Source organism: Aethalodelphis obliquidens, unplaced genomic scaffold, assembly GCF_003676395.1.
Source record: "Aethalodelphis obliquidens isolate GAN/ISIS:26980383/991018 unplaced genomic scaffold, ASM367639v1 scaffold53, whole genome shotgun sequence".
Classification (NCBI taxonomy): Eukaryota; Metazoa; Chordata; class Mammalia; order Artiodactyla; family Delphinidae; genus Aethalodelphis; species Aethalodelphis obliquidens.
Genome location: NW_020837997.1, coordinates 5,723,463 through 5,739,287, shown reverse-complemented (window position 1 = coordinate 5,739,287; position 15,825 = coordinate 5,723,463). Strand labels below are relative to the sequence as shown.

The window sequence follows — 15,825 nt, the reverse complement described above, 5'->3', positions numbered from 1 at the left end:
GAGGAGGAGGAGGACGGGAAGGAGGGAGGAGAAGGGCCACCAGGAGAATGTAGTGTCCTGTGGCCAAGGGGGAAGTGGGCAAAGGTGACAGATTCTTTTTTTTTTTTTTGGTCATGTGGTGTGGCATGCAGGATCTTAGTTCCCCCACCAGGGATCAAACCCATGCCCCCTGCGGTGGAAGCATGGAGTCCTAACCACTGGACAGCCAGGGAGTTCTCAAAAGATGACAGAGTCTATATAGAGGTCGAGGACAGTGATGACTGGGAAAATTGGCCTGACTCAGCAACTTGGTGTCAGTGGTGTGATCAGGCAGCCCCTTGAGAAGGAAGGAAGGGAAGGAAACAGAGGCGGTGAGCCCAGCGCGGCAGTCTCCGACACAAGTACTGTATACTGTAAGCCACAAACGCAATTACATATGTGTAATTAAAAAAATTTTTAGTAGCCCCTTTGCAAAAAAGTAAAAAGAAACAGGTGAAATGAACATTGATAATATATTCGGTTTAACCTGATATACCCAAAATAGCATCGTTTCAACATGTAATCAAGATTTTAAAAACCCTCTCAATCAGATATTTCACATTCTTTATAAAAGCTTGAGGGACTTCCCTGGTGGCGCAGTGGTTAAGACTCCGTGCTCCCAGTGCAGGGGACCCAGGTTCCATCCCTGGTCAGGGAACTAGATCCCACATGCATGCTGCAACCAATAGTTTGTGTGCCACAACTAAGGAGCCCTCGAGCCACAACTAAGGAGCCCTCGAGCCACAACTAAGGAGCCTGCCTGCTGCAACTAAGACTCGGTGCAACCAAATAAATAAATCAATAAACAAATATTTAAAAAACCCCAAAACTTTATATTTACAACATATCTCAATTTGGAATAGCCACATTTCAGGTGCCCAGTAGACAAGTGACAAGTGGCAATGTCACTGGTAAAGCACAGATCTAGACAGGACCCAGTTTTGCCCTTGTATGACTCACCTCATTCACATCTCCTTAATCCCCACCCTATCGGATCCTGTCTTTATTAGTTGATTTCCCCCACAAACACGTGTACACAAATGTTCGTAGCAGCATTATTCATGTTAGCCAAAAAGTGAAAAATACCCAAATGTCCATTAACTGATGAATGGATTTAAAAAAATGTGGCGTATCCATACCACATATGATTTGGCAATCAAAAGGAATGAAGTTGTGATACATGCCACAACATGAATTCATCTTGAAAAGTGAATGAAGCCAGTCACAAGTCACATTATGTGAGTCCATTAATATAGAGAGACAGAAAGTAGTTTAGGGGCACCAGGGGCTGGGGGAGGGGAGGGACTTGGGGAGTGACCACCTGTGGGTGCTGGGTTTCTTTTGGGGGACAGTGACAATGTTCTAAAATCGATTGTGGCAATGGTTACACAACTCTGTGAATATACTAAAAACACTGAATTATTTAAATAGGTCGATTGTACGGTATGTGAATTTTATCTCAATAAAGCTGTTATAAAAAATATTTAACCTTAATTACTGAGTGTTTCTGTGCTCCCTTAAATTTTGCCTCCCAATGGAGTGCCTCTCTCTTCTCAACCTAGTCCAGGCCCTGCTCTTCTTCCCAAACACCACGCTTAAGAGGGACAGATAAGGTGGAGAAAAGGCCCCAGGGCAGGTCCAAGGAGGGGAGGCCAGGGCAGAGATGTACCCCCAGCGCCCTTGTTTCCTACCGGAAGTCATGGGCTTCCCTGAGTTGCAGGCTCTGCAAGGTGGGATGAATGATGCCTCCAGAGCCCGATTCCAAGGGCCCCGGCCTACCGGCGCAACCAGACAGCCTGACTCAGTTTGCCCGCTGTATGCGTGTGACCTTCCGCTGTCCCCCTAGTGACTCAGGCTGCTTGGAAGCCCCCTCCCTGGGGATGCTTGGCTGCCCACGATGAGTTTTCACAGACACTGTGAAAGTGGGCTGGCGCCTCCCGGGCCCAGGCCGGGGTCCTGTGGGCAGCCCACCAGGGCCTTGTCCCCACAGCCCGTCTCCCCCAGAGGGCCTGGGTCTGGGGGAGGGAGGTGGGGAGCTTTTCTCAAAGGGCCTTTGTGGGAGCGGCTGGGACGCTTGGGGGGGGGCTGCCGGGGGACCACGCCCTGCGTGACTCACTCTTCATTGCTGGGCAGTGACTCACGCCTAAGCCCCCCCCTCCTGCCCGCTTGCAGCAGGTGCTGCCAGCGCCAGTTTCGGGATGGGGGCCCCCCGAAGCCATGTTCATGCCACCTTACACCGGGTCTGTGATCTGCACTCATTTCCAGGGGTGCCCGCCCTGCCCTGCCCTCCTCGCCCTGCAGGGCTCAGACCACGGAGAAAACTTCCCACAATCCCTCTTGTTCTTGGTGGGATGGGGCGGGGGGCACAGCCCTGGTACGGAGATGTGCCAGCTATTATCTCACGAATGATTCGTGGAATCCCCAAACCACCGGAGTGGTAGGGCGTTCTTGCTACCTCCTTTAACAGATGAGGAAACTGAGGCTTGGTGAGATTATGAAGTTTGCCCAAAGACCCAAGAAGCAGATCAAACCCAGAGCTGGGGCATATCAAAGTGATGCCCGAGTGTATGTAGGTAATGATCCCAGCTGCCTTGTGCACCTGTAATGGGTTACTGCAGCCTGTAATGTTGCGTCCATTTTACTGATGAGCAAACTGAGGCAATGAGCGCCTAAGCCACACACGAGAGTGAGAGGCTGGGACGGGATTCGAACCGGTATCTGCAGCCGGGGCGTGTTCCGACGCTTCGCAACCGGCCTTGAGCACCCACTTGGGGGCTGGGACGCCCCAGCCGCCGGGCCCCTCCAGCCGCCGGGGCCAGCCGGGACCCGGCCGCCCGCCAGGCTGCCGGGCGCCGCGCCCGCCTGCATCACGCCGCTGTGAGTCACCGAGCGCGCCGGCCCCGCCCCCCGCGCCAACAAACAGCGCGTTGCCTGGCAACCGCCGCAGGTTCCCCGCCCGGGCCGCGCTCGAGGACGGGGGTTCGAGCCTCCAGCCAGGTGGAAGCTGTGAGAGGCTCCGCGAGCCGGTGGCTTTATTCAGATTAGGAACTTAGATCAGGCCTGCAGTCCTGGTTAGCACGGAGCTGAGGACAAAAGACACAGCAGTGGTTCAACGGCAGGGGAGGTGGGGGTGGCGCGGGGTTGGAGTTGAGGGGGGTGGAGAACAGAGGGTCCCTAGGCCAGACCTGCCCCTGGTTCTCAGGAGGCCGGTGCCAGGGTCAGGGAATGGCACGGGAGACTCGCTGTGGGGTGAGACGTGCCCTGAGGAGCTGGGCTAGAGCTGTGGTCAAGAAGCCATTGTCCTAGAGGGATCTGGGGAGCCGACCTGGGAGTGGGGATCAGGAGGGCTGTGGTGGGAGCTTTTGGCTTTTGACCATCCCCCCACCCTCAAAGGAGCTAACACAACTAGCACGTTCTATGTTCCAAGCTCTGTTCTACACACGTGTGTACCTATGGACATTAATGTTCACAACAGCTCTCTGACATTCCACTGGTATTATTCCCATTTGACACATGGGGAAACCGAGTCACAGAGAAGCAAAATCCTTTGCTAGAAGAGCATCAAGCTTGAAACCAGGCAAGGTGACTTGGGCTCCTTTGCTCCTGTCAGTGGGTGCATGCCCCCTCTTGGGGGCCGTCCTATCTGTGGGAGTCTCCAGCGTGGTTATGAGTGACAAGTCCACTCGGAGCTTGGGTGGGACATGTAAGTCTGTAGTAGGGGCTGGGTGGGCTCCTTGGGGACTGTTGACACAAGGCTGTGTCCTCCAGAGGCTGTGCCAGGCCCCCTCCCAGGCTGCCAGGCTATTTGAGGGCAGGGAGAGAGTTCCCCAAGGGCCAGCATCACTTCACTCTCAGCTCCCCAGGACCCATACACCGCGGAACTGCCCACGGGACCCCTAAGGGGGCTTCATGAGGGGTTTCGCAGGGCCCCAGACCCCGTGGGGTAGGGAAAAGAGTAGGCACCAACGCTGGAGCAGGGTGGGCAGGGACATGCCCCAACCCCACCCCTGGGTACCTTTGCGTCATTTAAGAGACGTTCATTTTACTTAAATGATTGATTAAATTACCCATATGTTTGAGTGAGGAGACAGAAGTGTACAGAGTCTCTGGAGAGTGTAAAGTCAGAGGGTCATGGTGGGAGGTGAGAAAGGCTTCCTGGAGGAGGTGATGGCCTAGGACCTGAAGGATGCTCACGAGTTGGCAGGTGGGTATGAAAGGCAGGTTGGAGAGAAGGTGGGGACCTGACAAGCAGGGTCTTGTAGGTGGCAAGGGGGACCATGGTGGAACTTTTCGCAGCGGATGGTAGAAGGGAGATGTGACTGGATTTAATTGGCTCTCTCTGGAGAATGGATGGAAGGAGTAAGGCTGGAAGCAAGGAGACCAGGGAGACCTGACTGTTGGAGTGTTTTCAGGCCAGAGGTGATGGTGGCTCAGAAATACAGTTGCCAGATTTAGCAAATAAAAATACAGGAGACCTAGTTAAATTTGATATTTAGATATAGAGCAAGTAAAAACATTTTTTTTTGGTAAAATATATCCCAACTATTGCATGGGACATACTGATACTAAATGATCCATTGTTTATCTGAAAATCAGTTTTAACTGGGTATCCTGCATTTTATCTGGCAAGAGTACTTGAGGGTCTCAGGGAACCCTGGGGATGGGGAAACGATAATATAACAACGATGGAGCAAATGCACTTTGAAGTGTGTACTACTATCATCCCCATTATGCAGATAAGTAAACTGAGGCCCAGAGAGTTTTTTTTTTTTTTGTAACATGTCTCTACAGTTAGTAAGTTGGCGACCCCCGATTGGAACCTAGGCATGTTGATTACAGTTCACCAGCCGATTAGAGCTGGCATCCCCCCGCCTCCCCGGGAGTGGGGTGGGGAATGGAACTTAGGCGCCAGGGTTTCCTCGGTTTCTGGTGACCCAGGTGAGGGCCTTCTTAATGCAATAGACTCCTCAGCCCCCTCTTGCAGCCTGGGATCTGTGCCACCTCCTTTGCGCCTCTCCTCTCAGGATACTGAGGCAGTGGGAGGGACGGGAGTCGGCCTCAGGGGGGCTCCTCTCCCCGGCTGAGGCTCGGCCTCGGCCTCCTCCAAGCCGGGAGGATCCGCCGTCTGCGCCCGCCGGCAGGGGGAGGGGGAGGGTTATTTTTACCTCCCTCCAGGCAGCCGGGGCGACAGGAAGCGAGCGCGCAGCCCGCCAGATGTGGGGAGCCAGACAGCTGGGAGCAGCCACAGCTGGACTGGCGGCCGGCTGGGGGCGGGGGGAGGCAGGGTGTGCAGAGGGCGGATCCCAGGCTCAGGTCCCCCCTTTGTTCCCGGCCGCCCCAGCCTCCCCTCTGAGGTACCCCCTCACTCCCATCCCCGCTTGCTCATCTCAGGGGTGACCTCGCTGTCCCCCATCTTTGCGCTAGTGTCCCCGGTGCTCATGGGCTCTCGGGAATCGGGCGGAGAGGGGACCCTGCTTCTAGCCCCGGGGACCCCCTGGTCCCAGCAGAGTGAGGAGTGGAAGGGGGAGACAGCCCCTCGCCGGCCCTGCCTGCCACCGCCATTGTTTACCAGTCGGCTGCCTCCTAGGAAACTTAACCCGCCCGCGGTAATTTTATTTGGGAACTTCGGCCAGTTGCCATAGCAACCCCCAGTGACGTCAGAGGGGCTGGGGCCCGAAATCCCCGGGAAAGGGGGGATGGGTTTGGGGGGGAGACCCCCCAGGAGGGACCCTCATTAACCCTGCGGCTGCCGGGCCCCAGTCAGAGGGGAGATGGCAGCCAGATGCGACACCTCTTGGGCGCCCCCATTCTGGCCCGGTGCCAAGTTAGGGTGGCCGGCCAGGCCCTGATGTCATCCAGTGCTGGGTGGGTGGTGAGTCAGTCCTCGGGTGGGGACTGGGCCAGGCCTGGGGGGCTCTTCCTATCTGACTCACCCCTCCCCCAGCACCCTGATGGACCTTGCCCTGGGGATTTCAGGCACCTGGCTGGGGGTCCCCATAGATCCCTGGGGTCTCTCTGCCGCTCTGAACTGTAGGTGGGTAGGCAAGGGCTTTTCTGGTTCTCTCAACACCAGTTTGGTGGGATCGAATGAAAGGGTTAGTGTCAGTGAACTGGGGCCACCACACAATGTCCTTCCCCGGATGTGGGGAGTGGCTGGTGTCCTAGTGAGGGGGCAGGTGGTGGGATCCCAGCTCAGTCCATAACACAGCCTGTCACCAGGGTGACGGGAGGCAGGGGCCCTGACTGGCAAGGAGGAGCAGAGCACCAGCCTGGGGCTGGGCTGGGAGGAGCCACCCTAACCACAGTGACGTGGGACTTCCTCGGCAGGGCCTGTTTGATGTCTCTGTGTGCAGTGTTGCCATGGGGCCAGGCAGGCGGCCCTGCGTATGAGCCGGGGTGGCCTACAGGGTGACTGAGTCTGTCAGGGTCCTTTGACCCAGCTCCCCCAACCCAGGTGTGCATGACTGCGTAACCCTGGCGTACCTATGTGAACATGCTCATCCAGCTTTGACCCCGCCTCAGGCCCTGGACCAGGAAGGACATGGTGCAGCTCATCTCTGAATCTCATAACAACTGCAAAAGGCACATTTTCAGGCCCATTTTACAGATAAACTGAGGCTCAGAGAGGTGTGATTACTTGGCCAAAGACATCCAGTTAGAAGCTGGGGAGCAAAAATTGGAAACTTAGTTTTTCCACTCTGCTTCCCGCCCCCCACCATCACACTGGTCTCCTCACTGTTTCTCAAATACTCCAGGAACTTCCTGCCTCAGGGCCTTTGCACTGGCTGTTCCCTCTCTACCTGAAACTCTCTTCCTCCAGATGTCTGCATGGCTTCTCCCTTGCCTCCTATAAATCTTTGTTCAAATGTCACCTCCTCCTCAGGGTAGCCTTTCCTGACCTGGCCCCCACCACCTCCCTCCTCATCTCCTTTGCCCCCTTCTATTCTCTCCCTAACACGTACCATACCACCCAACACACCATGTGTCTTTATACCTGTCTATTTACTGTGTATTTCCCCATAGATGTGGACTCCATGAGGGCAGGGTTTTTTTTCTGGCTTGTTCTCTGCTGTGTTCCCAGTGCCCAGAACAGCACCTGGCACACAGCAGGCACTCAAGAATGTTTGAAGAATGAACAAATGGGCGTGTGTGTATGCCCTGTGCCACTTGACCGCTTGGCCTGGTCTCACCCTGGCCCTGTCCTCTCACCCCTCCCCGTCATTACAAAGGATCAGTTGGCCACATTGGAGAGCTCCGATCCCTGTTGGCTGCTGTCCCTGGGTAAATTGGCCGGCTCAGGACCAGGGTGTGTGTGTGTGTGTAGGGGGCAAATGTCAGGAATCCAGATGGAGGGCTGAGGGCACCGGGAGGACCCTCCAAACTTGGGCTGAGGGAGGCTGAGCTGTGGGGGTCCAAGCCACTTGCAGGGAAACGGCAGAATGGCTTACATGGGCTCAGGGCCTTTGGCACGGGTATCCCTGGAGGCCATCGTGGAGGAGGCATTTCCCCTAAATGTGTGCCCGATTGGACTAATAAGGAGAGGAGGATGGTTCTGGATGGGAGGCCTTGCCCTGCGGTGTAAAGGTAGTGTTCTGGAGGGGTGGCGTGGAGGGGGTGCCCCACTGTAATTTAGTTGCTGTATGCTTCTGGAATGATGTGTGTGTGTGTGTGTGTGTGTGTGTGTGTGTGTGTGTGTTTGTGTGTGTCCACAGGAAGACTCTGGACCCTGGGAACTCCATTCCCCTGTTTGTAGCTGCTCAGGAAGCCATGTGGCGAGTGCCCCACCCCCTCTGGGCCCCACCCTGAGTCGGGGAATTCTGTGCCACCCCAAATCTCCCCCTGGGGCCCCACAGGCGGCTCTGCCCCCTCCTGCCCCAACCTGCCAGATCCTGCAGCCTGGGCCAGCCTGCCCCTTGGGCCCCGGAGAGAAGAAAGACCCAGGAGCCCCCAGGGCTGGGCCCCATGGGATAGTAGCTAGGTGTGGCTTCTGCCCCTCTCTCCGCAATCCCACCAAGATCCAAAGTAGGAGCCTGTTGAGCTGTACTGAGGAAATGAGGGACTCTGGAGGAATTCTGGGCTGCAAAGTGACCCAGAGGCACCCAACCAGCTCCTCCAGTCTTCTGCCTGGGTCTGCTGCTGGGTCGCCCCCTCCCCACCCCAGCTTTAGTCTTATTGCCTGGGAAGTGGGGTGGTGAAGGATCTGACCCCCAGCCCTAATTATATGACTTTGGAAATGTTGGAGCGGGGTAGGGTGGGAGAAAAAACGTCTCCCATAGCAATGCTCACACAGGTCTGGGAAGGGTCCTCTGGCTGCAGAACCTTGCTGTGGCATCGTGGTGGTGGTGGTGGTGGTCTGGAGGCCATTGGCCCCAGTCCCATCTTGGAGAGGGCAAAGTGGCATCCAGGCATGCCCAAGGAGGCTGGCTTGGCATCAGAGGGCACCCCGCCCCCCCTTTGCTGAGTTTTGTTCCCGGCCCCCCACCTGGGCACGGGGCCAGGCCCCAAGGCAGGGCCCCGTCCTGGGGAACAATGCCTCCGTGTTCCTCCTCCCAGTGGAGGGGAGGTCGGTGGAGGATGAGGTGGGACAGACACGCATGCAGGGAAGGAGGGAGGGATCCAGGGAGGGCCTCTCTCCCAGGGATACTCCAGGAGCTGGGGAGTTTCCCAGAGGCCCTGGGTGTGTGCCGGGAAGCCTGAGGGGGGAGGGGACCTAGACCAGGGACCACCTGGACTGGGGTCAGAAAGTCTTCAATGGCAGCAGGAGAGGTTGGGTGGGATAAAAGGAGGGACTTCCTGAGGCTAAAGAACGCACTGTGGAACTGGAAAGAGTGGGGATTCGTGTTTGGCAGAACCCCAGAATACCCAGGCCCATGCCCTCCCAGGGAAGGGAGGGGTCCGCGGTGGCAGTGTGACACCCATGCCCCCTCCATCTCCCCTCCCCTTGTCTGCGGCCTCCTGGGTTTCTCTCCCTGCCTAGGGCAGGACCTAGGCCAAGAGGAGTTTCGGAGGTGCGATGTGAATTAGGACCCCTGCTCCCGCCCTATCCCAGCAGGAAGAGCGTTCGCTGAAAAACTGGGGCTAGACCCCGAGTCCAGGACCCAGAGGGAGGAGTTGGGCTGAGTATGGGGCCCAGGAAGAGTTGGGACAAGGGAGGAGAAAGTTGGGGCTGAGTTGGGGACGGGACAGAGTTGGGGGACCGGAGAAAGAAAGTGGGGGCGGACCGGCTCCGGGGGCACATGACGGCGGCGCCCGCCCCGCCCCGCGCCCGCCCCCTGCCCGGCCGCGGGGGAGGAGACGGGGAGGTTTTAAAAGCGATTCGACCCCGCGGCGGGCCGGCCAGTGAGTGGGTTGGAGCGCGGTCGGCGACCGCCCCCGGCTCGTTTCGGCCTCGCCGCCCGCCCGCCTGTGTCTCCGCCGGCCGGGCCGGGGCGGCGGCCGGAGCCCCGAGTGCCGGCTCCCCTCCCCCGTGGGTGAGTCGGGGAGGGAACCGGGAGGGAGGGAGGCGGCGCCGTGGTGGCGGCGGCAACTTTTCCGCGCCGGACTCTGGGGCTGAGTGGGGGTGCGCCCGGCGGGTCCGCCGGCCCTTGGCGAGGGGGAGGGCGCCGCCCCGCGCCCCGCCGCCGGTGGCTGGGGGAGGACCGCGGGGCCCGTGTATCTGGTGGTGGCGGCGACGGAGTCCCGGGGCGCCCCCTACAGAGCGGGGGAAGGGCGGCCCACCTCTACCCCGTCCCCTGGGACCCGCCGCGGCCACCCCCCCAACCACTCCCCCCCCAGGAGACTCCTGCGAGTGTGGTGGGGAGGACGGGTCCCAACGCGACCGGCGCAGGTCGAGGTGGGCAGGAGTTGGCCGCAGGGTGGGAGGGTATGTGCCTCGCTTGGGGTGGAGGGAATGGCCTCTGGGGGTGCATGTCTGGGCTTTGTAGGTCGGGGTCTCCCAGAGTTCTGTGGATGCGGGTGGGAGACAGTGGTTCAAGTTTTTGACATGTCAGCCAGTGAGTGAGGGGAAGGCCTTCCACAGAGGAGAGGGCTGGGGCCCAGCAGTACAGCCTGGGCTTAGGAGGACTTGGGGGACCCTCTCCTCCCTTCCCACTCCTTCTGGCCCAGTGGAGAAGGGCTCATTCATAGGAAGGGGGCCAGGTTTGGGAGATTCCTGGAGGGCTGACTCCCCAGCCCTGCGTAGCTTGGGGTCCCCGTGCCCTCGGGAGGCAGGAAGAGGGTGAAAGCACCCAGACTGAACTCTGACCCCTTCATCCTAGCCCCAGACTGACCTCTGACCCCAGCACCGGACTTGACTGCTACCAAAGCCCCCAGCCGTACGCTGACTGTCCTATGCAACCCAGCCAGGCCCAGACCCAGTGAGTGGCCTCTTGAATGCCTTGGAGGTGCAGTTGGCTCCCTGTCACCTGTCCCCTCTGCCCCAGCCCCAACCAGCTGCCTGTCCATGGCTGATGGTATATGAGCGTGAGGCTGGGATGTGTGGGACCCTTGGCAGGAGGGGTGTCCTCTGGCAGCCCTGCCCATGCCAGCCCGAGCTGGAGGGCAGTACCCAACAGGTGCCCGGGCTTAGAGGCGAGGTGATGTAGGACACACCCTGTCCGCTCGCCCACGCACCCTGCCCGGGCCAGCCGGTGCGCATGTGTTCACATGCCACCGTCCTGGGAAGGCATGGGCCCTAGGGCCTGGTGCCAGCTCTGTCCCAGCGCCCAGGGGGCACCCATTGCCCTCTGTCCTTGTAGGATGTCCTCTGGGAGCTCCCTCAAGACCCCAACGGGCAAGTCTTGTCTGTGGGCCTGGAGGGGGCCCTAAAATAGCTGCTAGCCTGGCTTGGGGCTGGCACGCGGAGCACATGCGTGACAGGGCGTGTCCAGGGGGGTCGGGCCTGTCTGTGCTGGCCCAGCCTCTGAGTCTCGCAGACCCTTGCTCACTGGAAAGAAACAGCAGAGGCGGATGCTCCAGGGGTCCTCCCCGGGACCCCCCTACCAACCCCTGCCTGTTGTAAGTGGAGGCCAGATGTTCTGTGCAGGCCGCAGCTGCGGGGCAAACCCCTGACCCATTTGCAGTCACAGGGTCACTGGCCCCATGGGTGTAGTGGGATGACCTGTTCTCTGGGGGCCCAGGTGATGCTTTGATATACCGTAAGGCATTTTTCAGAGTTTGCCCTTCACTTTGGGAGGCTGGGTGGGGGAGTCTGTTCGAAGTGAAGGACACCGCAAGGAACCCTGGACGGTCTGAAGAAAGCTCCTTCCGGCCCCTCTCTGGGCTGGCTGGCTGGCCCTTTCCCACTTTGGATACACTTTATGCCAGGATCAGGCCTGGCTTTTCCTTAGACTTCCCGCATGACCTTGGGCCTGGTTCTGAATCCTCTGGGCCTCAGTTTCTCCATCTGTATATGGGAAGCATTGGGAAAGACGAGCGGATGGAAGTGTGTGCTTCCCTTCCCTGTCCTGAGCCCTCACTTTCAGATCACTTGGAGGGCACTCTGGCCACCTTTCCTCCTGCCATTGGGTGTCCTGTGTGAACACGGAGGTGCGCCTGGGGAAAGGCCGGTCCCCCGGGAAGGACGTACTCGGAAGCCAGTGGGTGTGGGTGTGTGAGAATCCTTGGGCAGAGAAGGACACCGCCATGCTGGGCACAGCTGAGTCATGCTGCAGCGGCGCCTTGCCCCAGGGTGCTGGAGCTGGCGTCGCCCTGGGTGTGGTCACTGAGCTGTGGCCCTGGGCAGAGCAGGCCTGGGTGGTCTGGGATGGGGTCCTGGATGGTGAGGGGCCAGGGAACTGACTTCTGAGATGCTAAAGCCCCTTGGCCTCCCTCTGGCCTTGGTCAGGCGTCATCGTCCAGGACCATGGTCACCCACACCCTGAGAATACCTTGGGGAGCCAAGGAATCCTGACCTTTGGGCCTGGGAATTGTCGGGGTGCTATAGGAGGGGGACAGGGCCTGGAAGCCAACAACTGCCTTCAAGGCCATTGGCCCCCAAAAGGCAGACCAGGAGGCCAGGACGAGGGTAAGGCCGAGACGGACCTGGCAGTAGGGTGTACCCCTCAGTAAAGGGCCCAAAGTGTGGCTATCAGGGGTCCCCTGGGAATTCTGTGACTGGTCCGAGGGGGAGTAAAGTTGAAGGCAGGGGTTGGAGCGTGGCGTGGCTGGGCACCATGGGGGCTGGGATGTGACTTGCACGGTTCCCCTATTTATAACAAGTGATTCAGTCCTCACTTACTCACCCCTTCCTGAGCCTGCCCCCCTCCCCCGAGCCCTGGGTGGGCAGCGGGGCCCACCCACTTACCAGTGCCCTGCCTCCCTCCAGCCGGGCGCCAACCTCTGAGGGCTGCCCATCGGGCCGGTTGTTATGGTGGCCACGTTGGGCTGGGGGTGAGGGGTGGGGGGCGGGTGGTCAGGCAGCACTTGGCTGGGCAGCCCAGGTTAGCGGCTGGCTCAGGGCCTGGCCCCGGGAGCCTCTGCGGAGAGTCTGGGCCCATTAGGCAAAGCGTTAGTGACAGGCTGGGAGGGCGGGCAGCAGCAGCGGGCAGGGCGGGGCCTGCAGCCCTTGGTATTTTCCGATCCCAGCTGCTCTGAGAGGGTGGAAAGTATTTGGGGACCAGGCTTGGGGGCGGTGGTGGTGGCGCCCCCGGCGGAAGCTGCCCCTGATTCATTCTTGGAGCATGGGGTTGGCGGGGGGGCAGGCATTACAGAGTATGTCTCACGAGTCCACGCCCTGTCTGCAGAGCGTACTCAGACATACATCCATACATCCATCCATCCATCGGTGTGGCCTGGGGCCTGCTGTGCTCCCTGGGCCCAGGGCCCTTCCTCCCCACAATGCCTCCAGCTGCCAGGAGCTTGGCCCTCCTTGGACACCATCTCCCCAGAGCCTGAGAGACACGCCTATGGTAACGGGGGCCCTGCTTCTGGGCACCTGCATGACGGTGCCCCCTCCACTCGAGAACCAGGCCTTTTGCGCCTGCGGGGATGGGGAGTGGCCTTGGCCCCGGCCCGGGGCTCTGTGCAGGGGAAACCCCACAGGAAACGGGCCTGGCCAAATGGCCGCCCTTCCCGTTCTCGTCCCTGGGACACGAATGTGCTGTCTCACTTCCGGAGGCGGCCCAGGGAGGCCGGCCGCCCTGCGGGGCCTTGTCTGCTCCCGGTTGGTGCCCCTAAACCTTGAGGGAACAGGGCTGGGCTAGGGCCCGACCGTAAAGCGGGTGGCCGGTGTGTATGTGTGTGTGTATGGAGGAGGCACAGAGCAGGACACCTCACTCCACCTGTCTCCCCGTGGCGGCCACCACCTACCAGATCTGGACACTGGGGTCCTACCCGTGTGCAGCGTCTTCCGTGCCATCATCCTTCCTGTTTATGCCTGGTGAATGGTGACAGAGTAGCCCCATTCTAATTACACACAGCACTCGCGGGATCCTTACCATGACATTATCCCTGCTTTGCTGATGGGGAGACGGAGGCCCAGAGAGACTGAGTGACTTGAGAGTCACCCAGCTGGGAAGCTGCAGAGCCAGGGTTCATATGCAGCTGGACTGGCTCCAGAGTTGGATCTCCTAGCCGCAGGGCTCTCATCACACGGGAGGTCTCTGTTTACTGAACACAGGACTGGCTTCATGGGCATGTGACCTGTGCCATTCACAGGGTCACCCGCCACTGAGAAGGACCTGGAGCTTGGGTTCATGCTCTGCTGTCGTCTTGGAATTCTTAATTTGTGAACAGGGAGCCCCAAGTCTTCATTTTGCCCTGAGTCCCACAAATGCTATAGGTGGTCTCGGTGCCAGGTACTTGCTAGGCAGCACTCTTGGTGAAACCTCACCATGCTATGTGATAGAGACTCTTGGCTCCATTTTACAGATGGGGAGACTGAGGCTTGGAGGGCATTTGGGAAACTGCCGAGCTGGAATTTGCACCTCGAGCCTGGGTCCGGTGCTCTGGGGGCGCGCATGCCTCGGGGGAGACCTGGGCGCCCGCTGCCAGCATCCGCTCACTCTGGTGGGGTGCGGGCTGAGGCCTGACCACCAAGGAGACAGGGCCACGCGGGGTGGCCCTGGTGGTTTCCTCCTGCCCTTCAGGCTTCTAGGAAGTGGCGCCAGCTGGGGTGAGATCACTTCCTCACCCTCCTGCCCGCCACCCCCTCAGCTTCCTCTCCCCGTGGCCCCAGTTAGCCTGCCCAGGGCTCAGTGGTGAGGAAAGGGAGGGGGGACCTGGCTCTGGGAGCTCCTGCAGGCTCCTTGGCTGAAAGTGACCCTCTGGGTGTCTATACCTCTCTGGGCCCGGGAGGCATGGCTGGGGCTGGGGGTATCCAGCCTGGTGGTCTAGCTCTCTTTAGTGGCTGCTGCACGTGGGGAAAAAGGGCTTCCCTGCAAGACCTCAAAGGATGGCAGCAAGTGGGGACCTGGAGGGCAGATGTCCTCAAATCTCATTACCTCCTTTTGTCTCTCCTAGGTGCCAGCTGCTGGCCCTGCCCGGTGCCCCCCCACCCCTGTGCCATGGCCGGCTGGGGTTCCTGGGGATGGGATTTGCTGCCTGTCACAAATCACATTGCCAGGGATTTCCAACCGACCCTGAGCCCTGCCTCTGGGGCCACCGCTGTCACTGCTTCCGCTGAGGACACTGACCCAGGGATGGGGATGGGGTGGCAGAGAGGCCTCCGCCGCCTGCGTCTGGCCTGGGGAGCAGGGCTTAGCTGCTTGTGAGCAGGTCCACAGCAAGTCGTGTTCACAGTGGCTAAGTTCCGCCCCCCGGGGCCCCGCCTCCTCTGGCCCTGCCACCTCTCCCCTCCGCCTGCCTGTCCGACCTCCGGGCCTCCCTGGGCTCTGCCTCCCGTGCCTACTGAGCTGAAACACAGTTGATTTGTGCAGACTGGCTCAGTTCAGCAGGAACAGGAGTCAAGCCCCCTTGGAGTCTTCGGCCCCCGCCTGCCTTGGGTGGGCCATTCGCCTCCTGTGAGAAGAGATGAGGACCCTGCCCTGGACCTGTGTCTGGAGGAGGAACCTGGGGACGAGTGGAGCCTGGGGTGGGATGGGTCAACCCCGCTGTCTGCTGCAGGCCCCCTCCTCCAGTTCTGCACTTGGGGACCCTCAGTCCCATCTCAGGCTGGGCTGTGTTCCCAGGGAGGATGGGTAGGCAGGCGGGTGGCCAGCCTTTCCATGAAAAAAAGTGTCCCCGCCTGGCCGACCCTCGGCCCCTCCTCTCCCAAGCTTGGTTGGGGGATGGCTGGCTCGCATCTTCCCAGCAGTCAGTTACCCAAGAGGAAGCTGCCTTGGGCCCCCAGACCGTTAAATGCCAACTCCAGGCTTCCGGAACCAGGCTGGCCTGACCTGAACCTGCCTGGCCCCTTCTCCCTGGGTCTGCGGCTTCCTAACTTGGGGGGGAGGAGCCATGACACCCTCCTGGCACGTGGGGCAGGGAATGAGGTCCCTGTGGGCCCAAAGGACACAAACAGGCCCGCTCAGTCCTTGGGTGGTCCCAGGGCATGGATGCATTGAGACTTTGTCCATCATCAGATGGAATGGGGCTCTTTTGGGGGTGAGACTGGGGAGGCAGTGTGAAGCCCCCCCCCGAGTTGTCTCAGTGTACCCCTGTCCCACTGGGGCAGACAGCAGCTTGGGAAAGTCTATGCTGTGTGTCGAGCCTGTTGTCCAATTAAATAAAAGCTGCCCCCTGCCTCATTCCTGAAGGTCTGGTGGTTCGTGATTTATTCTGGCCTCCAACCCTGGAGCTTCTGGCTTTTTGACTGGGGAGGGTTGATTGGTCTGAATTTACTGTCCTGGCATCCTGGGCTCCTGACTTCACAGGATCCCCATCCGCCTG

The 15,825-nt window shown here is 59.6% G+C and overlaps 1 pseudogene across 1 annotated transcript; it reads left to right on the top strand.

The window, feature by feature from the left end:
- The first annotated feature begins 12,136 nt into the window (after positions 1-12,136).
- On the top strand, positions 12,137-15,691 carry LOC113608886 (uncharacterized; annotated as a pseudogene). The gene has a single exon (XR_003428440.1). The product of XR_003428440.1 is annotated as an uncharacterized LOC113608886 (transcript).
- Positions 15,692-15,825: the final 134 nt, after the last annotated feature.